Source organism: Neodiprion lecontei, chromosome 2, assembly GCF_021901455.1.
Source record: "Neodiprion lecontei isolate iyNeoLeco1 chromosome 2, iyNeoLeco1.1, whole genome shotgun sequence".
Classification (NCBI taxonomy): domain Eukaryota; kingdom Metazoa; phylum Arthropoda; class Insecta; order Hymenoptera; family Diprionidae; genus Neodiprion; species Neodiprion lecontei.
The window spans coordinates 11,178,870-11,205,414 of NC_060261.1; the positions used below are offsets into that span (position 1 = coordinate 11,178,870).

Sequence of the window (26,545 nt, forward strand, 5' to 3'; positions counted from 1 at the left end):
AGCTAAAAGAAATCTCAGAGACAAGAGGTGGCACGACGAGTTGTAAATATGATTTAAATTCGATACGCAAACCGAAACTAATAATCCTCGGAAACACAAGTGTGACTCACGGACTTTGCTAACACAGAAGATGCGACGAGCATTTTAAGCAGGCATTATCCATCAAGCATATATACGAGCCTGCATTCCCATTGCGTGGGCGTAAAATGAAACGTATCCCTTTATAAAACGCATTCGTGCGTCGTTGTTTGAACTGCGTGTCCTGCTAAGGATTGGCATTTCCTCCGTCAGGTATCCTCCTGCACGGCCTTTATATACGTGTACCGGATCAATACCGAATTCGGGTCTGCAGAGGCGCGTTTTGTCCTCCTTGTCACAGACGCGAGGTTCGAGTATTTTATCAACTGCGTGTAAAAGTCTAATAGAATTTTCACCCTGTTTGCGGTTTTTCCAAATGCCTTTAAAGGTTGATTTTATTGTTGTATGCGTACGGAGCATTCCACGCCAAATCTACCACGGTCTGACCCTTGACCTCATGGATATGGTCTACGATTTTTTAAATTTTCATTACCACCCTGAAAAGCATTCAATCTTTTTTCAAGTCTTTATTTTTGGGCAAATTCATTTTAATCATGATTTGTGAAAACCAACATGCCATTGGACGTGACTTAAGACACTGGTCTTGGTTTTTAAAAATGATAAGTAAAACGAATGTACTGAAAAAAAAAACAACTCGAAAAAAATCCGAGGGCTTTTCAGCGGATCAACGATGCAAAAAAAATCTCGGACCATATCCAAGAAATCCTGATCGATTTGGCGTGGAATACCCGATACATGTGGAGCGTTCTAGTTTAAAAAAAAAAAGTCTTTTTCACATATTTTATCGACAATTTTTAAAGTCAGGGCTGAATTATGAGAGAGAGGAAAAATCCGAAGCGATTAGGATCTTAGGCTGGGTAATTTTGCATGGAATGCACCATCTAAGAGGTTATAACTTATTTAGTTGGAAGAGTAGGTAAATTTCGCACTACTTACGTTGTCTGTATTAGGTTCGGGCAGTAAAATTTCTAAAATCCTCCTGCAACAAAAAAGAAATACATCATTTAGTCAGCGATTCAAGAATCATCAAAAAAAAAATCGGCAATAAAACTGACCTATCGGAACGAGAAGAAATAATTGAACGAAACTGAGTAGAAGCCTGAACATTCACAAAATTTTATCAGCTTAGGTAAGAATAATTTGATCGAATACAGCGAAATGAAAATTCATACAATTTTCGCATTTATATCGTTCGTAAGAAGAATAAATAAATGAAATTCCATTATTTTTCAATACGTTTGACGTTACTGTTTTCCGTTTTAAACTTCCCAGTTATAAGTATAATAATAATCAAAACGAGAATCGACGAATTTCGCGACTTCATTACGCGGTTTGATTTTTACGTATTATGTGGGAAATTGATTTTGCACAAAATTTTTTTTGCAATTCTCTCAACTCTGAAACAATACCCTGAATTTTTTCAGATTTTTTATCCAACCGGTCAATTATTATTTATAAATATTGAGAGTGATCTTAAAAAGTGCCTTTTTTTAAATTCTTAAAAAATTCTAAAAAACTGTATTTTCTTTTCCTAAAATTTCAAAAACTGCGAGCCCACGATGAGCTGATTTTTTTTCAACTATATTCTAGCACTTTGAATTTTTTCATCAACGAAAAACATCGTCTAAACCGTCTGAAAATTCAGAAAAAATTCTCAAATCGTTTATTTTTCTCTTAGAATATTTCTAGACCGGTTTCATTACGAAGTTGATGAAAAAAGTTGAATGTGCCAAAAGAATATACAAAACTTGTCCTATAATGGAACCGGCCTAGAAAATCTTGAAAAAGAAAATGCAGTGTCTGAAACTTTTTTTTGAGAATATTGAGAAAGGTCCTTTTCAAAAACACTTCAAATACTTGTAAATAATTGAGCAGATGAATAAAAAAAAAAAAAAAAAAAACAACTGAAAATATTCAGGCTACGTTTTCAGAGTTGGGACAATTGCAGAAAATTTTTGAAACAAAATCAGAAATGGCGAGGGTCAGACGTTACTCAGATTCGCATGGAATTCCCCATATACATGCGATATGTGTAATAATTCCAACGAGTGCATCACAGCGGACAATAAGTCGTCTGTAGTATTTAAACCGGAAGCACTAGCTGGGTGCCCGTAACTGAGAAGCCATAAATCCGAGCTGCAGCCTTGCGGGCACTCTTTCTTCCTCGAATGCTTGAAACGAAATCGGATAAATCACCAACGCTGTAGCGTCTTACCAGCCGCAAGAAAAAAGCTAATGGCTGGTTAACGATACACATACCCGGCCATTCCCGACGTTTGTACGAACATTAAACACCTTTCCATTTGTAATTAAAATAACCGATTTCTTCAAGATTGAATTCCTGGAACAAAGTTCGAAACGAATTTAAGAAATCTCATTTTGTTGTTTTTATTGAAAATTTCATCGTTATCTCAATGATCGGAAATCATGATGTACGAATTCGCGATTTTCTACACTGAGAAAAATTTCATTTGTTACAGTAACTAGAAAAATTCAGCAAAACAGGTATCGTTGAAAAAACTGTTTGAATATTGTTGGGATTAGGAAAAACGAGGTGCGTGTAACCATTTTAGCGCTATTGTTGATACTTTTTTCGTTATTGCAACGCAAAATCAGTTTCTGAGGTTTACTCTACTTCGTTTTAGTTAAATCAGGCTTTAACGTCAATTTATCGTTGCACAAGCGTGAAATTTTCGCAACAGCAGCTAGAAAACTAATTTTTATATTCTACCTAGAACGATATTTTTCGATTGTGGTAAAAAATGAAATTAGTCAAGGACCGAGCGGTAACCGAAACCAAAAATTTCTCTCAGTGTATTTCTTTTTGATCGGATTTAAGATATCCTGTAGTGTTTTTTCGAGGCTGGAAAAAACGAGAGATATTTTTTAACAGACAATTGTCAACGCGTGTATCAAACAACACATTTTCCATAAAAATGCCTGACCATTCCGCAGGGGCAAAAACTGTTAAAAAAATAAAAATCTAAATGCAACAACCGAACTCCGATCAGACGCGAAGCTGCGATGTGAACTCTTTAAAATAAAAATTAATTATGATATAAGCTCGCGCGTAAGCGGTGGAAAAAGCACGTTTTAATTGATATCGCGACGTGTTTAACAAACGTGCCGTAAAGGTCACTGCGAGTATGCACGACTCACAAGACGCGTATAAGGTTAAGAATTTGAAGGGTCACTCAGCGATAAGCTCTGCACTCGTCCACGATGAGAGGATGAACAATTAAATTCATTGTTAGCCAAGAAACGTTAAAGTCTGAAGACAGATTGATAGAGACGCGTTGATTTGTCGGTGTTTTTTCGCTTTTTAATCTTGTGAAAAAAGTCGGAATGAATTTGTTTCAACTTCTATGACTATAACGTTCACGTTTTATTTGTCCCAAGTGAGATATGATTGTCGTTGGAACTGGTTTCGAAGTAAAGTTTTGGAAAACTCGAAGATCCGAAAGGAAGGAAAGACAATGACCACTTCTGAGGTCATTAACCGGTTTTAAAATCTACTGCAAGGGATGTTAGAACTTAACACTTTGGTAACGAACAGACTAATTGGCTCGCAATTTCCCCACGCGCAGCTTTTGTTCAGGTTCGAGCTTCGGCGACGGTGGTTTTAATTATCAACTTCGTAATTAAGGGTGTATGAGGTGTACAGTCCATTAAAAACAACGAGCAAACTCACTCGAGTCAAAGAAACGTCGATAAATATTGATGAATCAAAAAATAAATTTATTCATTTCCTTAGAAAAAGTTCAGTTTTTAAAAAACTTTTCGAAAATCATACTATTGGGGCTTTTTTTTAATTGAAAACATGTGCTTATAATTTTTCACATACATCAAATTTCATCAAATCACAGTCAATTTTGTTACTATTTACGAGTCACTTGAGTAGAAATTTATATTCACATCTTTAGTCGACCGGAATAACAACTTGTGGAAAATCGATGTACATTACATAGAAGAAAATAAATATATTATTACAATTAGATTCAAAAGAATAAGAAGTAATCTTGACCTCAGACATTTAGCTTGTAGGCTTTGTTTCAGCTTACATAAAATATTTTCTCGTCACTACGAAATAACAAATTTTCTATTCAAATTGTAAAATTTTTCCCTGACGTACGAAAATGAATCGATTATGTGGACTACCAACAAAATATTTTACAGAGAAAGAAATCATCGATTCAGCGAAACGAAAAGAAAGTTTATGTAACCAGTCACGAATTTTTATAATTACTGAATTTTGATTGTTTTTTATAACACCAAGGAAATATTTTTGCATGTGAAATTGGTCAGAACTGAATTCAGTTATTCATTTGAAACCTCTGCATCCCGATTTTTGCCTCAATTTCACCACTTTTCGACCGGACTGTACACCTGATAAATCTTTAATAATCCAATAACACGCCTTTGGGCTGAATCTCTTGACAGTCACGAATCCTCTCCCTGCAATCAGAACCTGAACCGACTCGCTGAGGAAGGGGAAAATAAGTTGGTTGAAATAAATATAGAAAGATACTCAAAATAGATATATCTATATTTAGCCTCGGTACTGATAGCGCAGTGATTCTCACATTTACATGCGCATAGGCGTAGGCACAAGAAAGATCCTTCTTCGATCTATCATGTTTCCCACGTGTAATATAATCACAGCTTTACCTACACCGTCGTTTCTAAAGTACACAGACTCCATGCAGGGGTGATCAGTGAATGATAAGTGTGAAATAACGGGACGTTCGGAGATAAATTCGAATGATTTCTCATCATTTTTGTAAAGGAGTGAGAGGAACCAACGGACAAACACGTGTTTTTCACGTAGTCTTCTGCGCAAGGTCTAAGATTTATATGCGGTTTGAAAAAAAATTCTTAGTCAAGTATTTCAGAATTTGATATCTAATTATTTGAGAAATGATGTGTATTTTTCGTTCGTTCTTTGATGGATGAGAGATTAACACCGAAAATTGTATGCATCTTGACTGAAAGCCAGTGTATTGGAGAAAATTCTCGATCTTATTGTTAGTATTTTAATTTAAAAAATTCTGCCAACAATCGACAGTATTTCATCGAAAATTTAGAAACTTGGTATTTCACAGGATGTTCTGTAACCTAGGATTTTATAGGAAATACTCCAACTTTTCTTTAGCATTTCGTATACAATTTTAGAACTTACGATTAGTATTTCACAGAATAATCTGTAACTTGGTATTTTATGAGAAATTATAAAAATTGTCGTTAGTATCTCGCAGAAAATTTCTAAACTTACAATACTTCAAGAATAATTTTGAAACCTGGTCTATGATTTTTCATAGTAAAGTATTCCAAATTCGAACTTATTTCAGAAAACTCGAATCCAGAGTATATTTCAAAACACTTTTTGTCACGCGTTGTCCTATCGAATACCGAGTGAAAATTATATTCGACCAACAAAAATGATCTCCGAGTTGTTTCATGAATGGAAAATATTGAGGGCATGATATTTAAAGTACATGCGATCATGAAAATTACACGGTTCGAAGATTAACTTTATCGCACGACGAACAAGTAAACATATCCTCCGGTCGACGGCGTGCCGCGTCCTTATATTTAGAAATTTTATACCGCGATATAATTTACATAACGTAACTCGTCTCGGTAGGAGACATTTATTTCCCGCCACGCAAGATATGATAATGAATTATTCCTAGGAGATAGAAATTTGGACTAGGCGGTATAATTTTAATACGTTTCTTCACGCTGAAAGGCGTGAACTATTCGCGCGGTTTTTCGACGTGAACGAATGAGCGCAGGTGAGAAGGTTAGTTCCAGTCGGATATAGAAACGTAACTAGCCCCGAACTATCTTTAGCTGTTGTATAGTCGGAGCCTAAATAATCGGACGCGAAGCCGAGCCTTGAAGTCCGCGGGAATCAAAGAGATTTCTGCTTCGTAGCACGGAATACAGCGTTTCGAACCAAAAACGCGAGAAAATAAACGTCCCTTTGCGATATCTTTTTCAATAACATTGATTCCGGCTCATGATTTTTCCTGTTTTATCGGTGATCGGTAAAATTGTTCGCAGAACGCAGCTGCGATTTTTGGAAACTGTAAAGTGGAGGTGGATCAAAGATTCTATCGTACCTGTGTACCTGATTATATGTAGTGTAAATCACGCGAAATATAGCGATTCAATTAAAAAAATCGGGATGATAAACGTCCGCTTGTGATATCTTTTTCGATAACACTGATTCCGGCTCACGATTTTTCCTGTTTTATCGGTGATCGGTAAAATTGTTCGCAGAACGCAGCTGCGATTTTTGGAAAGTGTAAAATGGAGGTGGATCAAAGATTCTAGCGTACGGTTGTGTTTGGACAATTCGAAGGGCATAAGCATTATTTCAAATTTTGAATAATAATTCGCGACAGCTTCTGGATTATAGTCTAAACACTGCTCAAGTAACCAGTGAAAATATGTTAAGGGGGTCACGTACGCTGCTCGCATAGGCTATTTTCGTCAATCTGGGGCATTTCAAACGATTTTCAGAACATTGCCCTTTCGTCACAGCAGTTACCCTGTTTTTTTTTCTCTTCTGCTTCTTGTTCTTATTTTTATTTTATTTTTATTTTAGCCCCTAAAAATACGATCAGGTAAGAGTGTATGGATAGGTGCAGAAAGCTGTTGGATGAATCTGGTGTCGTAAAGTTCAGACCGCTGCAGGGCTAGCAAAAGGTCTTTGCTTATTATATCCGGGTCACATGACCGTACATTATGTGATAATTAAATTTCGCAATAATTTTATCTATCGAACACGTCTTATATACATACACTGCATGTGTTGAGAAAACGAAGCACGAGTTTTGAAAATTTTCGACCAACTTAAATGGAATTGATCTAGCCGCAAGCTCGTCTCACAGAACGTGACTGTGAGACGATTATTCAGTGCTTCAAGGGACTGCGTAACAAATTGCTGTAATAAAACGGTATTGTGAAAAAATTTCCTCGACACGCAGAAGTGCTTGAAAGGTCCGTCGTTTTGAGGCTTCCATGTGTTACACACACCGCGTAGATGTACGAACTCGTTGAGTGAGGATCTGGAAGCTGAATTGGTACGAGTAACGAGAGTAAAAACTGATGGGAGCTGGACGGAGGCAAAAACTGTGAGAAAAAGCGGGAAAATTTACTATTTCCTACCGCAAGATCTAAGAATTGACGAAGGAGGTGCGAAGTCAATCATATTTATGTGACGTTTCACGTGAAAAAAAATTTATGCGTTTTCACCCTCATAATTTTTAATTACACACGCCTGGTATTTTTCATCTCGTCTCACGTTGAACGTAAAAAGGCGAGTGTTTTTTCTTTCTGATTTTTCAATTTACTGGCTTGTTTATTGTTCTGCGATAAAAAAAGAAAATGCAATTCAATTTCGAACCAATTAATACAATATTTCGATGCGTTCGTATGGGCAAATTGAATTTTCAAAAAGATGAGAATTTTTTGAAAAAACGAAAGTATGATTCGTTGAATTATAGAATGTATGAAGAATTGATGCATAGAAAGGTAAAAATATAAGTGAAAAATTGTATCTTCTTTCACCGTATATTTATTCGTTCCGATGACTCAACATTTCGATTTTTGTACATTTTTTCAACGTCTTTCTTCGTCTCAAATTATCTATATTTTGAATATGCTTGTTTTCAAAATTTTACGAATTACGTCAGCGCACCTCAGAATACCCGACATTTTGACCCTTTCATTTTGTGGCGGTTCTACTTTTCGACCCCAGAACAAGATGAATGATAACGAGAGAAATTAGAAACTGTGCGGGCATAAGGACATTGATTTCACGTGGAATGCACCCTACGCAGTAGACACGCTGTAGAGTCTGCGACGCATAGGTTAAGTAGCAATTCTAACCGGTACCTAAGCACAAATACAGGCATGCGTGTCACATGGACAAACACATATGCAGAAACGGCTGTGTAAACTTTGCACGTCTCAACGTTCTACAAGCACATGCGAGTCGAAACGCAGAAGAGTGTGTCAATCTAAAAATAGGGGTTGAATCCGTGCCTTGTTCTCCGTTTTTTACATCTCTTTCTTTCTCTTTCTCTCTTACGCGCTCTTACGCGGAGCAACGGCCAAAAGATTAAATTAAAATCCCGAAGAATTCGCCGGCAGCATGGCTCCAAGTATCGAAACGTCGTAAGGTGGTGCATTCGAAAGGGAAAAGAAACGAGAAAGAGGGAAAGAGAGAAATACGGAATCTGGAGAGAAAAACACGTCTGCCTTTACAATAAAATAGTCCAAAAGATGCAGTTTCCGAAATCGCAAACTTATTTTTATCACGCTAAGTTTTTATGACCGATACGATGCCGATATTCAATGAATGAGAATATCGGATTGACGGTTTTTTAAGGCAGGTAAGTAATGCGTTCAATAAAGCTCAGATTATTCTGAAGATTAGCATTTCATTTCTAGATTAGACTGTTTCTGAAAAAATATTTTTCCTCAATTTTACGATTTTTCCTGCTGACAACAAACTGCAGTGATGCATATTTTCAAAATCGAATAGCCCTACAAGTAATTTGCGTTTTCACATTATTGGCTTGTATGGAATATTCAATGAATGATGGGAAAAATATGTTGTTCTATTGAAAAACAGATAATAGAAATCTATATTCATCTTTACTGTCTGATTGACTTTGATGTTGGATCAGCTGCCTGTCTTACGGATAAGTTCAGAAAATCTTAATTCACACTTTTTATTCTCTCTGTCTGGTCACTTCAAATGAGATTTATAAAATCTGATAGAAAAGTTACAAATATTTGAATTACGCGCCTTAGCCTCGAAGCAAATAAAACTCAACGGCAAATATATTTATAATATGATGTTTCCAACAACTTTCCTAACGTTTCTATATTTCTAATTTTCTAGACCATAAACGCCGTCATTTCCTACAGTGAGTAGCGACCTTGACGCTCAGAACAAGAAAAAAAAAATACGATTTGCCGAATCCGTCGGTAAGGTAGAAGGGTCGCAAATCTCGTCAAGAAAGAAGAACCCTAGAAATCACCATGTTTGAATCAAGACTCATACATCGAGAGAAGTGTTATAAGCTCACTCGATTTGTGCAAAATGCGTAAGCTCTAATAACGGTCAAAATAACTGGCACTCTACTCGGTCGGTAAAGGCGCTATAGTTATCGTATATTACACGGAAGCACGATGTGTAAAGTCAGATGAGAATGCTTGTAAAGTATTTTCGAATCATATGAAATCGAACTTGCACGACAAAACTTGGCATTCGTATGATTATGATACCTTCGATATAACAAAATAATCCTGTTTAATTATCGAATTGAAACGAGTAATTGGCTAGGGTGTGAAAGTAAATAAGATTTTTCCCGATGTGTACCGTCGTTTCGAGGAGCAACAGGATCGCCAATCCTCGATCTGCATCTCTAAATAATGTCTTTCCGGAGCGTCGGTTTCGCTCTATAGGAAGCCCGGGGCGCCGGGGTAGGAAAGAGAAGGAATTCGCCGTCCCGGTTTCGATCGGTACATCATGGGGGTCGCGTGCAAATCGGTTCCTCGCCGTTCTAGCGGAGGCCGAGCCGCGAAGAGCGGCGAGCGTGAAATGCGTCGAAAATAGAAGGGGAACGGCTGAGGAATGCGATCTTGGAGAAGCTCGCGCGCCGGGAAGAAGACTAATAGCGTTTTCAACTGGCTGCACTGGGTGCGCGTTGACGATCCGTCGCGATATCCCTAGTCTTCAACCAATAGCAAGGGCGAAATCCTAGGGAAAACGCGATCGGTACGAACGCACAATCAGTGCAGCCAATTGAAGACGCTGTACGATTTTACCGACGGAAAAGGCGCGGGTGCAGATTTTCATCTGTTGCTTTTTACCCGCACTATGTTTGTCAGACTTTGAATTGTCGTACTTTTTCGATTCTTTTTCGAGCTGGTAGATTATAGATATTTTTTGAAAATTCACTAGAAATATTATAATTATTTGAATTCATTTCGGCAGATTTATGGAAATATCTTGACAGCTTTCGAAAATTTCTAAATGTCATTCTGGCTTGGTTAAATATATCTTATTGTACAGAAATATTTGTCAACATTTTTTTCACTTTAATCTTATAAAATTTGACTCCAAGGCTGGTTTCTAAAAATTTTCAAATTTCTCCCAAAAATTTCGCCCAGTTTTTCGCCACGCGATATATACCGGCAGAAATAATACGGAGAAAAACAAGAGCCCAGATATTTTCAGAACAAGACCGACTCGCTCTGAAACATCTTGTAATCCTAAACTAATCTAAAAATAATATTTGAATAAATTTTCAGTCTCTTTAGTTATAAAATTTGATTGTATTAATATTGTCAAATCATACCTACCAGTTACTTGAAAGAAAACGTTGAAATGAAAAGATACGTGATAAATTCGATATAATTCAATACAAAAGTTATCTCTGAGGTTAAATTCTCCGAAATGATCAAATATTTTTCAGTTCGAAATTTATCTAGGTTTTGTTAATTGAAAAATCTCCACTTCAGCTTACATACGTTGCGATTTAACTTGCGCTTTGCTCGAATGAACCTTGTACAAGGTGTGTGGATTATTCGTAACGCGCAGACGTTTGCCTACAAAAGTATCGTTTTTCGTGTCGGGTATACGTTATGCATTATATACATACATACATAATACATACATATACATGAATGTATGTAAATGTATGTATCCCGCGGAGCGAGGGGTGCAGGATAAAGTCATGTAGCTACTAATCCAATTACAAAATATAAACAGACAACAACGCGTGCACGCGTGATATAATTTTTCCGACACGCACCGCGCGGTTCACGCATATATAATACAGGGTGTCCGATTATCATCGAGTTATCGAAATACTTACCCGGAAATAGCATAATATCAATTCGCTTTTGAAATTGGTCGTTATCAAGAAATCGAACGCGAGGGCTCTTTTAAAAACCTTAAAATTTTGATTGGACAAATTTTTTTGACAAATTTATTCGTGAGATTGTTCAACGACACGTGAAAAATGAAACACCATACAATTGTAAACCTTATTGTGAAAAATTGATGTCCTCGTGTTTTTTATCAGAGGAAAATATTCTGAATTATAATATTAGGTACTTGACTGATATGTTCGAGTTATTACAGCGTGGTCCAATTTTTACAACTCAAAAGATGAGAATAAAAAAGCACGATGGAATCTGGGAATTTAATATCTATCTGTATCGGATTATAAATTTATATGGTACCGGGATCGAGCTCGATCTATCCTTAGCCGGATGCGGATAGAAATGAAAGAAAAATAAGTACGTTACAATGATTTATAACAGTCCGTATAATCGCTGGTGTATGTATATATATATTCCCGCGGCGATATTTTACGAGGAAGAAGTCTTGGCAAAGGCAGGTATGAAGGTGGGTATAATCGCGCATAGATCTTAGCGGTAGGAGAATGTTAAGACAGATATAGAACCAGCCACGCGAAACGAACTTCCGGCCTCGCCTGCAACGCAGGTGAGGAACACCTGTCTTTTCTGATTTTGAATTTCGCCATTCGTGCAATTTTATCATCACACACGTTATTGCACGTCTTTATTAAAGAAAACAAATATACACCCTCTCTACATCATTGGTAATTTCTCAAATTCGACAAATTGAAATCCCTCGGAGGTGATTTATACGTTTCAAAAATCGTAACGTGAGTTACAGAAATTTCTGAATTTATAGAAAAGAATTGCCAATTTTTTGTTGAAAGACATTCCTGTTTGTATTTTAAATTATCAATATATTGACGTTGAAAATTCTGTTTCAAGCGATCAAATATAAAAGTTTTTCGAAATGTTTCTAAAAACGTAAGCAATTTTTGTTATTTCGTTTCTAACAATATAAATACGAAAAGTTCGCAACGCGGCCGGAATTCCTTTCGAACGAAATTTTTGTCCATAATGAAATTTGCACATATTTTTCTGTACTCGAAGAAAATAATACTCTAAAATCACACGCAAAACAAGAAGAAAAGCAAATGAAAAGAGTGTCGCCCATCAAAAAAAATTTAAGAACCTGACACTATTCACTTTTTGAGACAGTTATCTAATGTCTGAAGAATATTTTGTATATTTTACACTGAAAACTGAAACTTTGATGTACAACAAAGCTTTTTTTTAGCGCGAACAACAGTTGTCAAGTTTTACCATACCGAATTTATTTTGCCACCCGCAATTCTACGTAACACAAGCCAATGCATCTTGAAGTGAATATTTGAAAAAAAAAAAAAAAAAAAACAATCTAAACCCTTCAAATAAATGTAATGCTAACGTTTCACTAAGTTTGAGATGATTCTGAGACGAGGTCAGGGTCGAAATGACATCGAATACCTCACACAATACGTGTATATATATATATATATTGTAAAAGAAACGATGAATCGAACTAGGGAGTTTTTTTTTTTTTTGCACGAATTCACTGAATCGTCGGCAAGTAGATATTCCTTAACGCACGACAGCGCACGACTCAAAAAGAAGAAGAAGATAAAGAAGAGTAAGAAACCTGTAGTGATACTTGTTAGCTATCGATAGAATTAGGCAGCAAAACAAAATGTTGATAAGCGCACGTTTGTCTAGTTCAATTGTATAGTTTTATTACGAACAATGAGTTCACGGTTCGTTGAATTTTACTCAACATATTTATCTATACATTCACACAACTCGCTCAGATCTGCCGATAGTCTTTGTATGGCCGAGAGAAAGTACCGATCTTCGATGAAATCTCCTCTTCACGGGTAGTAAAAAAAAAACAGGATCATGTTTCTTCATTTTTTTCAACCTTTTTCATTCGATTCTGATCTTCGGATCTTATTTTTCTCGCTCGGAGGCATCGGTAAAACAGTTTTGCATTTCAGCGGGAAAAGCTTCGATAAATTTTTAGAGCTTGATTCAAGTAATGTTTGTAATTCAAATAATGTTTCTTAAACTTTTGCATTCGACTCTGTTCCTCGGATCTTATTTTTCTCGCTCAGAGGCATCGGTAAAACAGTTTTGCATTTTGGCGGGAATAGCTTTGATAATATTTTGAGCTTGATTCAAGTAATGATGTAATTTGATTCCCCCCCCCCCCCCCCCCCTCTTTTTCTTCAAAGATTTAGGGTACTTTAAACACTGATTCATAGATGAATTTGTTGAGAGGATAACTAAACTGAAATTTTTTGAGCGTTACAGAATTTTCAGCGCTATTTAATATTACAGTAATGTAACATATTTTGCCGTCCTGCGATACGATGGAATAATAAAAGCTGACGATTCTATTAATAAAATGACGCAGGCTCTCCGCCGATCTCCAAAAAATGAAAAGTTCTTCACTCGTTATTCGGGACACTGAATATCACACAAGTCCACGCTGTCATGTTCGGCGATCAGAGAAGCATGCTTCAAATATAAAAGAAAGAATTAACATTTCCGCTACACACGTAACAAACTCACTAAAAAATTCCTCAAACGCTTGAGATATCAACTACGGAAATAAGTTGAAAAAAATGGTGACAGCGGTGGGATCGACGAACTCAAATAAGAGAGTGAATCTTTTACTGCTGGAGGAAAATTTTTCCAAGTTGATTGAGATGATCGAGTTTTAAAAAATCCAAGAGCGCGAGAGCTGACGAACGATCAATAAAAAATTAATATAAAACACAGAGTGTTGTTTGAAACCGAAAGATGAATTCTGTAGAATTCTGAAGTATTAATTTCTGATAAAAATTGAACACCTACAGTGAAGAATTTTCGTCTGAAAACAAGTAACGACATTTTTTTACACGTGTACATTATTTACATTTTCGATTTAAAAAATCTCGATACATTCATATCTGGTTCTTTCATCGTCGAATACGTGACAAGTTAAATTTCAAATTTACCCTTGCCTTCGTTAGGTTTCCTTATCACAGGATTTGGTAGAAAATGTCGTTGGGACAAAAGTTGGGATTACTTTTTTTTCGCAGCAGTTTGGAATCGGATCGACGGGTCGTTGCCACTCGAGTGTGATCCGAAATAAAATAAAGTGGAAACTGGCGATTTACGTCCCTCGATTTGAAGGCGAGCAGCGCCCCATGAAGTGACGCGTTGCTCGGCGAGTTTCTGCGCTTCTTGTTTGCTTAGCCAACTTCCAACGCTAATTTACTATTTCCGTGTTCTATCTTTAGGCCGGCGGTTGAGCGCTGCAGGTTCTGGTACAATTTCTACCGCGCATCTGCCGCCGCATGCGGAATTCGACAAGAATCTCACCCCGAAGATATATTGACCATGTTTCCGCTCTCGATCGTTAGGGTAAATTCGTCACGTTTCCCGACCTTCGACAATCGCTCGTTTTCAGGCGATCGGAAATCTCTTCAAGTTTCCCGCTCGCAACAAAAACGCTATTTCGATGTGCAGCTGCCGCAAATTTAGATATAATCGTTGCGAAAGGCAGAGAGTCGTTGTTTCGTTTACAGACATTTTTATGCTCCAGGTGCCAAGTGCGTGATTCTTCAAATAACGAATTTACATGTTCCGTAAAATGTATCGGGCATTCCAAGTGAAAAACGTGGAATGTTTTAAGTTTTCAGCCGGTGGTAGTAGAAATATATATTTTTTTTTCATTTCATAAAATTCCGAACAAATTTTCTCTTATTCGTTTTTACGGCGAACCAAATAATTTTCGAGGTTTTTTGAGTACCCGAGTAAATTCCATAGTAAGCGCGAAAATTTCAAACTTTCTGCAAAACGAGACCGTACTCACAAGTTGTAAAATAAGAACTAAAAAATGGTGCGTGTAAAATTTTGAAAATAGTACCTCTTATTTTCTCTTATCCACCTTGCGTAAAAATTCTGCGTGGAATATGAAATTCATGGAAAGAAAAGAAATCGAACTCGAAACATACGATGATAATCATTTTCCGTGAAAGACGTCGAGAGTTTTATTACGTACATACTTTGGTATAATCGTATATTGAATCGATATTCAACGGATGCTTAAATCGCTTTCTACATGTTTAATATAGCGCATAGTGAAAAAATCAAACAAAAAAAAAAAAAAATATATAAAAAAATACGAAATGAATAAATGGAGTAAAAAATAGTTCGTGTATTCCTGGCACAAATATGTACACATAATGCATACCTGTAATAACGATTACCGGAGAAAGCGACGTTATCTGCATATACTGCAATTTTATACGGATCTGGAAACTAGATCAAGGGATAAAAACCACTGGATGCACGGAACGTGCAGCTCAGCTTTTGCAGTTGATGCAGTTAACGAGTTCCAGAAATATACGCGGGTCAAAATTGCCAGAAAGTCGTCTCCGCGTGATTCCAGATTACTTCACGTCTGACGTCAACTATGTCTTATTATCTCCGAAATAGATCGCATTTGACTTCAAAGCCTTTCTCTGCGAGACTTTACGATTTTCTCACTTTGAATAACTTCCCATTCTCCATTGCGGTAAATCGAGTCAACCATAAATAATTTTGTATAACTAAGAAAGAAAAAAACAAATTACCATGTATTCGCGTCATCATCGAATATGTAACGTGAACAAAACGATGAGAATTTTTTGAAAACATTCTTCACTAGAATTGGTCAGAATTTTTTATATTTCAGATCATGGGACAATTTATGAGATCAATTTGAAAGGAATTCCGGTGTTATAGTACGAATAATTTTCAACGGTATAATTCATTAATCTCTGCTAATATGACGACGCGGAAAATGAGCCGCTCGCATTGCAAGCCGACGAAGGAGCGAACGAAAATCCGGATCTAAATTTACCGGGGCGTCTCGCCGTGGGAGAAACTAAACGAGGGGTCATAATGTAGAATTCTGCTTTCGAGATCGTGTAATGAAGAAGTGGAAATTATTTTTATGTAAGGTGAATGAAATTCGGCTGAGAAACTCGATTATCCGCGCTGAGAAATTCCACTCTGCTTCATCGGACGTACAGCGCATGTATAAACATTTGTAAAATTTGTAACTCGAATCATCTGAAACGAATCTAGAATTGTTCGCAGAAAACGTAATTCTAGAGGGCTAGTCGGACCTTCCTGTCTTACCGACAAATCGTAAATCGCATTTTACAGTTATTCTGAAAAGTAAACTCGTTTCAAAGTTTCAAAAATAATGCGGCCCATTATCGGGTACATTTGTGTGATCACCGATGGAAAATCAAAAATCTATGAAAGAATCCAAAAACTATAATTTCAGTAACTACGATAGCGTGTCATAACCTCAAAAGTAACGGGGACCATCTGCAAATATATATTTTTACAGTTTGGGTCAAATTTGGAAATTTTCCATGACAACCACTCAGATACCGTTCATAAATCTTACGATTTGCCAAAGTTTGGAGAGATTTGATTACTCGCAAGACAAAAACGATGTAAAATACGACTTGTTTGAGTTGTCGGTAAAACAGGGATGTCTGAAATCTCTTGAAATGGTCAACAGAACTGCGCAGCGGCTATGGAGTTATTTAAAACCCTCGTAAAATTATGCTTCAAAACGGATATTGGACATTTGTTATTCGTATTACGTGTATTATGCAGATGTGTTCAGCCACACTTCGAATTCAATCGAGATTTTAGTCTGGGCTACGTGCCAAAAAGTTGAGATTTTGCTGTTCGATGGATTCCGACGTGATCAGCGCAGGAATTCATGCGCACATTCGGTAACGCGGATTTAACGCCTTGAGAATTTGACGGCAATAGCGGAATGCAAGCCATCCACTTAAGGCCACTTAACAGTCCCATCCTCACCAACTGAGTAATCTCGTCCACGTTATTCGTTTTTTTCAACAAAGCAACGAACAAAATCGACTCGAATTTCGATCCTTTCACTCCAGATTGCGGAAAAGTTATTTATACCTTGAAAGTGTTCGAAATAATTTGTCGTTTTCCGCAACGTATTGCTATTTTTATTTTTGTTTTTACTAACAACAATTGCCGCAATTGAGAGATTTGAGCCACTGTTGTTAACGCGTTGATTAAATTAATCCAAAATGAGGATTCGATCGATTGGTCGCTAAAGGTGAGACTCCTACATGTCATTAATGAGGAGATTTCAGACCTTCCTGTTTTACCGACCGGTTCGGTAAATTATATTTCGCTCTTTCTTTTTCTTCTCTCGAGTAATTAATTTATTCAAAATTTGGTAAATAACAGAGTTCACGATGAATGAAACGGGAAACAGTTGAATTCGAAACTTTGATAAGTTTTTCGGATTACGTAATATAGTTTTGTGCTAAACTTGGGTTAAATTTTTTTTATAAACTCTGTTCCGAGAAACTGAAAGTCTAACGTTTAATGACGTGTCTCAATCAGCATCCGACAAGTTGTAGTTCAATAATATTTATTATCCGAGTCAGTAGTTTGGGAGCCGTAAGTAGAAACTAACAACTGTTAAGTGGCCATCTGCATCGTTGCCGGAAAGAGTTTTACCTCTGCTCGCCGACGTTTCGTTTAACGATCAATTTTGTAGTTAACGATTAGGTAATAATGCTGTAATTGGGTACCTATTTCAGAGATATTTCTCATTGGCAATTGATTTACAAGAAAAATTGTTACGTCAAGTCTATATATACATATATATATTTTATCATGGGAACTTGAGTCCTGGTGAAGAAATATTTTCCATAAATTATGAGCACTATGTGAGAACTTATGAAAAAGCGTTATAAACTCTGATTGTTTTCCGTTGCATATATTCCAGTTACTTTAGCGTGATTAAGAAATTCTGAGGGACCTTGAAAACTTTAAGAACCTTTCATTCCTCTATCTCAAAATTTTCCAAGAAAGACGGATTGCGATGTTTCTAATAAAGGTGAAAAAAGTTGCTTGTGAATTCTCATATGGTATTTAAAACCGTTCGAACGACGCGAATGCAATAAAAATAAAATCAGCGACAATTAGGCGTTCATCAATGAATTTTTCACGTTTCAGACAGATTTGTAGCAAAAGCTCCGTCATCGGCGACTTCAAAGCGGATACATTAAGGCCCTGCGAGGCGACGAACGCACTTACACAGGGAAAGTGAAGGAACAAGGTTCGGAATAAAGAGCAATAAAATACAGAGTAGCCAACACAGATTGCAGTCGCTTACTCAGCGAAGCACTGACCCAGATGCGGTGAAACAAGCCCCTATAATTTTCATGGAAATATTGTCTTCATGTCGAAAAAAATGACGTCAAGAGTATATAATCATCGGCCATGCACTGATCCACTCCGTTACGACGTTTAAAGTGTGAAAGGCGAAGCAAATTACAGGTTTTTCACGTTTTCTGGATCGATGCAAATTAACTTTGAATGTTTGCCATGCTCTTCGAGGAAGGTAAAAAAGAAAGAAAAGGAAAAAAAAAAAAAAATCACCTTTCGCACGCGATTGCTGCCAGCTTATCATGGAGACCGAATCAGTTATCAAATGGGTTGATTTGCTCGGTTTTGAACTATCGTGACTTTGCCCCAGCCTCGACCGTTACCAAAATCGCATCCTTACTCCGTTTCACCAATGGGCGTCAAAGGTTTTTCGTTATATGTATTCGATAATTTCAAACGGCACAAGTTTGCGCAATCCTCAAAGGAAGTCTCCGAATTTCTTCAGATTTTTTTTACACCATTAGACACGTCCCGAGTAGCAACGAATGAAACTTTGTCATCAGCGGCGTGTGGAAAAAAAAACAAAAAAAAAAAAAAAGAAAAACGATTTTTAACACGTTGGCGGTGATTGCTGACGTCACGATTTCAACTCGATGACGAGCGAGGAATTTTTCTACTCGCAAGACTCCGAGCTTTCGATACGTCTTTCAACTTTTGCTCTATCTCGTTTTACGACCGAGTTATCGAGCCTCGAAGTCAATCGTTTGAACTTCGGCTAGACTGGCGATGTTTGTATGAAAAAGTCTGAAGACGCGCGAACACGGAATAGGCGAGATTATGGACGTGTTTCACGTAAAAGGAACGGAGTCTGAATGCCAGCAAAGTAAACTAATAGCATTAAATTCTGCGTACGGCTTCGCGCGCCACCTACATATTAACAACGTACGTATACCCTATCAACTAGACCGAAACTTTTTGACTTGCTAATTAGCTTGGGATAAAGTATTTCTTTTGTCTACAGTCTACCGCGCAAGTAACAATAATTAAATATTACAGAAATTGGCTCACCTGGTGTCAATCAGAGGCCAAAATCACTTGTCCGTGAATTTGTTTCAAAATATCATATTTCGCGACTAGTGCGGAAAGTAGGTGACACCCCATTTTTCTCAACTGCGTGCGCAAAATTCAACTTTGCGTACCCGAGCGAGTGCGAAAAATGGTACATTTTCGCACCAGTTCGGGGATTGAATACAAACATCTCTTATTGTAGTGTAACTAGATTTTTCGATTTGACTGTCGCACTAGTACATGAATGTACTGTTTTGCGCACTCGGTTGAGAAAGAATATTTCCAACCATGTTCCAACGATATTCAAAAATATTGGGAAATATACTCTGATGAACTTTCAATTACGTTCCGATTACTTCTATATAATTTCATAACTTTCAAAGATTTTATAATGAGTTTTTAAGCGGGAGCTCAATGAGTTTCACCGAAAATTTCCAAGAGATTTAATAACTTCTTGAATGTTACAAAACTTTTTTCAAATTTTTTCTTTTTTTTTTCAACCTTCACTTTTAAAACCTTTCAAAAATGCTGATTAGTTATTCTCCTCGGTGATTTATGCTCAACAAGTTTGTGAAAATTATTTCAATTTCAATATTTTTCTTCAAAGTAACCATCAATTTTAATCTTTTTAGTGAAACTTCTTTAGATGCTGTGCTTTAATTAGTTGTTCGTGAAATAAATTCAACAAATTGTACAACATTTTTATAAACTTTGAAAAAACAATACTTTCAATTTTTCAACCAGAATCGAATATGAAATTCTTCTGTCATTGATAATGAAATGAATACTCTGATGCTAGAAAATTTGTAATTTGAAGGAGGATTTTCAACTTTGATAGTTATCCAAGAAATATCGTCGTACACTTACGAACGACGAAACAAGAAAAGTGGGCGAGAAAGGCTGACGAAATCTTTGCGGTACGGCAACCCGTCTGCAAAAATTGCATATTTAACTTTCTGGCAATTCGCGATATGACACATCATTTGCCTCCTCCAGTTTTTCCCTCTTCGTCAAGTATTGTCATTCGGTCGGCGTAACCTCGGATCCTTTCCGGTTACTAAGGATGCACAAGATGTACAGTCCGGTCGAAAAGCGTCAAATTATAAAAATTGAGAAACAAAGGCTTTGAACGAAGTTCTGATGAGTTCTGTTAGAAAACCATCACTTCCGTACTTCTTATTTTGTATGAAAGACACTTGTAACCGAACGAATTGCGAATAAAATTGTACGATTATAATTGATGACCTGAGACGGATTGATTATTAACCACCTTTCCTGACCTGGCATCGATATTTAATAATAATAATAATAATTAAGATATTTTGAGACGAAGCACGAACGGTTCGTTAAATAAAATTTTGTAACGATATTCAACTCGTTGTTTTTTCAATCAATCAAAGAGCTAAATAGAAACATTTAAGTTCAGATGACTTGCAGATAATCTACTCGTGCAAAAATTATTTACATTTTAAGAAAATTCAAAGGAGAAAGCAGATTATTATCATGATTATTATTATTAAAATGTCTTAGAAACATTTGATAACTGAGCTGTTTTTTTTTTTTTTTTCGTACAACGTTGTCTTGACAGAACTGTACACACCGTACAGTGACATTTAAAAGAGAGAAGAGGGAAGAGAGAAGCGAGATGCGAAGCGTCTAGAATCTTATTGTTAGTCATTGCGATGTCGATGTGTCACGTAGAATAAAAAAAAAAAAGAAAGGAATAAGACACGATCTTCGTTATGCCTGCTCCTGCAGCTTTGAAAACGTGATGCACTCATTTTATAAATACCATGATAAATTTTATCGATTTCGACAACAGTTTCTGTGATTAATAGTAAAAAAAAAAAAAAAAAAATTTACCCAAGAACGGTTGCGTTATTTATTCCGTTTTTTTTTTTTACCTATTCCGGGAGCGAAGAGTGAAAAAACGACCCAATATTGTAAATTCCATCTGTTTGGTACGTTATATCGTTAAGGGACTCGTTCTCTTCGTTTTTTTAATAAAGAACCACGAGGACCAAAGAAACATTTTGCGTAAGTTTCCAACAATTTAATTATCGTCGGTGTCCCCGAGTCGAAAACGGGAAAACCTGTGGCGGGAAATTCAAATTCGCACGGGGTTTATTTTTTCAAATACTTAAGTAACGGTCACGTGATTTCGGTCCGGTGTAAGAGAATTTCGAATAAAAAAATAATTATTATTGTCGTTGTTGTTGTTCTTCTTCTTTTTCGTCTTCTGCTTCTTTCAAAGTAATTTTGATCTCGATACAATAATTGTTATTGTTATTACATAAGCGCACGTAATCTCTGTGTACGTATAGAATATAAATATATACATATATACGAGTATATACATCGAGTGGTAAAGAGCGGTTCGCATGGGTGGATAACCCTTGATGTAGATAGACAGAAACACTTTGGGCATATAATACAAGACACTTTCCCTGCCAAGTTGTGACTCAGTCGCTACTTATTGCGCACGATTCGTTTGCCGACAAGTTTATTTTCTTTACCGCAGGCCTCGGACGTATGTCCCCAAGTGTATGATGGGAAAATAAGAAGACATGAAATTGAATTTGAGGTGGAAAAAAAAAAAAAAACAAAAAAAAATTAATAGCAGCGATAAAGTTCCAGGCATCAAATTCGACCGGAAGTAGTAACATTGATGAAAAATTATACATACTCGAATCGATTGGACAATTTTCGGTTATTTTTTTTTTTTTTACAATCCTTGAATGTTGATCAGACAGTAGATAGAAAAAAAAAATTAATAAGTAATCAAAAATTGGAGTGAATAAAAAATACAAAAATTTAGCACGTCTGTACGATCTAGATTCTAACAGGTTTCTTGCTAAGTTTAAACACTCTTTGGATATTTGCCCAGTTGAAGAACAATCGACTTCTGTGATCAAGTATAGAAGCTACCGTATATTTATAGCATATTTATAGACGTCGCGACGTCCGTGAAACTGATTCGATTCGATGTTCGAGTGTCACGGAAAACGTTGAAAGATATCGAGTCTTTGGACTAATGAAAGCCTTTTGACAAGTTCAGGATGAATCCGGCCGATCGTTCAAATCTAAATTTAGGAAATGAAAACGAATCGTTCGAAGAATCTCGAGCGTTTTGATTTTTTTTTTTTTTTTTTTTTAGGTAAACTTGAGAATGAAATAACGTCAATGAGGTATCGATAGTTCGGAGAACAGATTTTTTTTAAGCAGAACGTTGAAAATGATTAAACTTTGGGTGTTTTTTTTTTTTTTATATATATAATCCGATTTTAATGTATTTCGGTTCATTTTACTCGACGACCAGATTCCCGAAAATTGACGTATAAAATATTTAAAAAATCTTAGATTACATGGTAAATTTATCATATAAGAGAATATTTGTTATATCAAACATACAAAAATCTATTTCGATCCACTCTGGCGGTAATTGTTTACACGTTTTTTTTTTTTTTTTTTTTTTTTGAGGCGAACAAAATAAGTCTAAAACATTAAAATCGATTACAAACCACGAGAGTTGATTAATTTCGAAAGTCTTGCTTATGAAAGATCGTCTCAAATCGTTGATATCTCAACTAACGTTATTAAGATTATTCAGTTATTAGATTATAGATTAATCAGTCGATTTTCTTTTCTTTTCTTAACTTTCGTTTCATCCTCGTAACGTACGATTTGAGAATCTCTGAAGAAGGATACGGACCACATGTTCTCCCCGTGACGTCAACTCCGCTGCATGAAACTCGGTAAAAAAGACGAAAAAATGACCGCCCTGCACCGTGTCTGGATGACTAAGAGGACGAAGACGTTGAAAATTGGTCCGAGGAATGTGCTTCAGAAATCCACACCGAGTTTTCGAGAGATCCAACACTCCCTCTTTTCACTCTCGGGTTATCGTAATACGCACATCCTCGAGCATTTTCTTTTATCTTAAGCCTTGTCGTTGTGCCGTTAAATTTTTGTGCAACTGTATAGAAATTATTGAACAATGCAATTCCGATCCGAAATTATTGTATTCGCATAATCGACAAAAGTTCCTTAGGTTCGTGGCTAAAATTAGATGACAGAAGTCGATATGAATAAGGTCTGATAAAACTTGTGCTAATTCTACACTGGGAAATATTTCATTTGTTACAGTAACTTGAAAAATTCGGTAAAACAGGTATCGTTAAAAAAAAAAAACATCGTATCATCAGATTCTCGATGTTATCGAAGTGTGGGAAAAGAGGCAGGAAAGGTAGAGATAAAGCTGCAGTTGACGACGGAATTTGAGGAAGATAAACGTCTAGACTATAGAATAGCCGGCAATAGCTCAAAATAGATCCATACAAGTGGAACGAAGTCCACGTCGCGATCTTGGAATTTCTACGTCTATTCCCGACATCCGAGTCACCTTACCAGTTTTAAAGGAGCACCTGTTTCGAGACCCAAAGAATGGCGTCACTGCGAAGGGAAAAGTTAGAATGAAACTGGAACAAGACCTGCTCAATGAACGGACCGTTATGAAAAACTGCGCGACTCGAAAAAGACGTTGTGAAAATTCTTTTTCAAAAATCTTTACTCGTAAATTTCTTCGCGGAAGCGTCGCCTCGATTTTCATATATCCACGGTTTTTCACACTAGTGAAGCGTTAATTGAATACCGAGTTAAAAGCGTCGACAAATTAAGGTCGGAGCAGTGATTTTCAGGGTTCGAATTTCACCCGGATTGACCACATATGTTGTACACGGAAGTATAATCACAGAAATGTCTAGGTTAGTTATTTTTCACGTTTCGTAAGCTAGTTCTGTGCGATTAATCGATCAATCGACCGTTTCGACAAATCGATTAATCGTTGTTGCCTCACAAGAATTCTGCTGCTCGATCGGTATATGAATCGAAACCGTCGGTAAATCGATAAATCGATTAATCGTTGTTGCCTCACAAGAATTCTGCTTCTCGATCGGTATACGAATGGGAACCGTCGGTAAATCGATAAATCGAAATGACAATCGATCGATTAATCGATTGATCGAAGCTGCCGATTAATCGACTACTGTACCTCACGTATTGACGGCATTTATCGACGATATTCGAAATAAATCGTCGCCGTTGTTCGCATCTTAGGAGAAAATGCTTGCGCCTTGCGTAAAGTCTAACTGCGTATGAGGTGGTTCTCATATATTTAGATGCCGAGTAGATTTACTAGAGCGTCAAGAATAACATCACTCGTTGAACCTATTTTCGTGTGCAAAACGAGATCGAACCGAATCTCTGAAATCACGTTTTAAAATATTTATTCACACTCCGATGATGAACGAGGCGGGTTGAAGGTTTTTTCACCAAACTTTGCACTTCGTTGTGAAATCGAACCAATTCGCCAGTATGAATAAAAATTTAACGGTTCGGAAGAAAAGCGTTAAAAAAATTGTTCAGTAACGTTTCCGCCTCGGTTAAAGAAATTCTTTTCAACAAATTCGAGCAACGATCTTAAAAAAAAAAAAAAAAACAAAAAGAAAAAAGGTGTTATAATCAGAACGTTCAAACTGACAAAAACGACTTTGGTTTTTCACATATGTTTTCAATGTTCTCGGGTTTATAATCTGAGTGTGCTCGAATTCAATTTTGATATTTCTTCATTTGCGATCATTGTATCGTTGCCGAAAACAACGTTGCTCAAGATATTCGAAAGAGTTCATTGTACCCAATTTTCCATTCAAATTTTACAAACCAAAGAATTCGTTCCCAACTCATCAGCCGTTTTAAGCAAGGAGGTATACCTGAGTCAGAGATAAAATCTAGGCGAATAAGCCACGGTCATCAGCGTGAATGTACCGTTTCATTGTCAAATTGTAACGTTTGTCTCTGACGTTGTTCATTGAACCACGACTTGAAAATATACTTTTCGCGCAGATATTATCTATACGGGTAAGAGAGTCTTCCGCGACTCATGCGAAGACAATTCGATGGCGACGGATTCAATTCCACATCGAATCGAACCTGCGCATCTGATTGATCGACCAGTTGCTATCGGGTTCACGTTATACGTGATTTCACTGCTCTTCCGATAAATTTACGATAGATAGTGTGTTTTTTTTTTTTTTTAACTTTGTGAATGACAAGGTGCTCGCTAACAGTTGTTGAAATTCACGGATGGGCAATGTTGAACTTTTTACAAGTATGAACGAATAGTCACGAGGCGAATATACCGGGACAATCTCTTGAAACTTGAAAATCAACCGCGCATGCGCGAGTTTTATCGGCTAGCCATCCCGAGTTTCAGCTGTCAAACTGTTTCTGCCGGCGATGTAGTTGATCCGAATTTTCGAGGTTAGAATCTCAGATAATCGAGGCAGCGACTCGGAAAGGTTTGAGAAGCATTTGTTGTTGGGCCGGAAAGTTGATTCTTCAAAGAACGGTCGGAATTTAACGCTCATGCTCTTTGAAAATTCAAACGTATACACATTTTTCGTACGTTGGCCAGCCTGAATCGAAAACAAAAATATCGCTGCGGCAAGATTTCGCCGACCAATGAGACTCGATTATTTGACGCATGCGCGGTTGATTTTCAAGTTTCAAGAGATTGTCCCGGTATGGTTGTATCGCTGTAATTTTGCTTGTTAGTTATAGTCGACATAATTCGTCTGCATAATCATGCTCCGTTAAGTTAGCAGCGGTAATTCAGAACCGCAATCTTACGTGTTTAGTATCAACAGGAAACGTCGCGCGGTTTTGTTTTAAGTCCGAGTTCATCTTGGGCGATTTACTTACATCTTAGTTTCCTTAAGGATAAATTTTTTATTATACGTACGATTGCAAAGAAAAATGTGGTAATTCTTTCCTGCTCGAGGCTGCTGCAAAATGTAAGGGAAAACAATTTCATCGCTTCTGAAATTTCCGGTAGCAAATCTCGTGTTCTTGTTTATTTATTTATTTCAATTCTTGGCACAGTTTTGCATGATTGGATATTGCAATATTATTAATAATTCGGTAATGAAATTTTAAAAACGTGTAATATTGCAATGAAAACACCGTCGAATAGAGAATTTTGACGCAGGTAGTACAAAAATTTATTTCTAACGTGTAAACACTTGGCGTAGTTGTTAGGTGTGAGATGTGATTTATTATATTGTACACGCATTAAAACTAGATGCATCATTACGGTGCAGATTTCTATTTTTAAAACAATGTTGTAAACAAGATTTTACGGAATGATTAATTGAACGGGTACGTTTTTTGAACTTTCATTGCAACA

The 26,545-nt window shown here is 36.7% G+C and overlaps 1 protein-coding gene across 19 annotated transcripts in view; it reads right to left on the bottom strand.

The window, feature by feature from the left end:
- LOC107225925 (probable GPI-anchored adhesin-like protein PGA55) overlaps positions 1-26,545 on the bottom strand; it is a 124,078-nt gene that overhangs the window by 76,875 nt on the left and 20,658 nt on the right. For all 19 annotated transcript variants that reach the window (XM_015666556.2, XM_046730721.1, XM_015666554.2 and 16 more), the window contains exon 2: positions 1,036-1,078. The gene's annotated coding sequence lies outside the window, so the exon portion shown is untranslated. The remainder of the gene's footprint in view (positions 1-1,035; positions 1,079-26,545) is intronic.